Source organism: Tarenaya hassleriana, unplaced genomic scaffold, assembly GCF_000463585.1.
Source record: "Tarenaya hassleriana unplaced genomic scaffold, ASM46358v1 Cleome57, whole genome shotgun sequence".
NCBI classification, from domain to species: Eukaryota; Viridiplantae; Streptophyta; class Magnoliopsida; order Brassicales; family Cleomaceae; genus Tarenaya; species Tarenaya hassleriana.
Genome location: NW_010968263.1, coordinates 641,942 through 642,745, shown reverse-complemented (window position 1 = coordinate 642,745; position 804 = coordinate 641,942).

Below are 804 nucleotides of genomic sequence, written 5' to 3'. Positions count from 1 at the left end.
TAGAAATCTCTTTGTCATATCTATGCATAGATGCCATATCAAGCATATCGAATATACGAGCAGAAAGTTATGTGCATATTTACACGATAGTCTCATACTGTGCTTACATATCGACAAAAATTGTCAGCAAATCTTGATTGGCCATCCGATGATCTGAAAATCAACGAAAATTATAAGCCTCATTCGATAGGTGATCCATGATTCAGCTGTTGACTCAAATCAGCAGCAATAGCCTCATGGTCTGGAATTCGAGCCATATAATCAGCCATCATTCGATGGATAGCTCGATTGTTGGCTGGTGATATTATCAACTTCATAACTTCCACAAAACGTGCCCAGATAATTTTTCCTTTACAACATTAAAAAGCTCTTTGTCATATCTATGGATAGATGCCAAGATCAAGAAGATCTAATATACGAGCAGAAAGTTATGTGCATATTTCGACAATAGTCTCACAGAGTGCTTATATATCGACAAAAATTGTCAGCAAGTGTCAATTGGCAATCGGACGATCTGAAAATCAACCAAAAATTTTAGTTCTCATTCGATATGTGATCCACGATTCCGCTGTCGACTCAAATCGCTAACCATCAGCTAATGGTCCGGAATTCGAGCCACATAAACAACCATCATTCGATGGATAGGTCGATTGTTGGCTGGTGATATTACCAGCTTCATAACTTTTCCGAAACATTCCCAAATAATTCTTTCTTTATAACATTAGAAATCTCTTTGTCATATCTATGCATAGATGCCATATCAAGCATATCGAATATACGAGCAGAAAGTTATGTGCATATTTA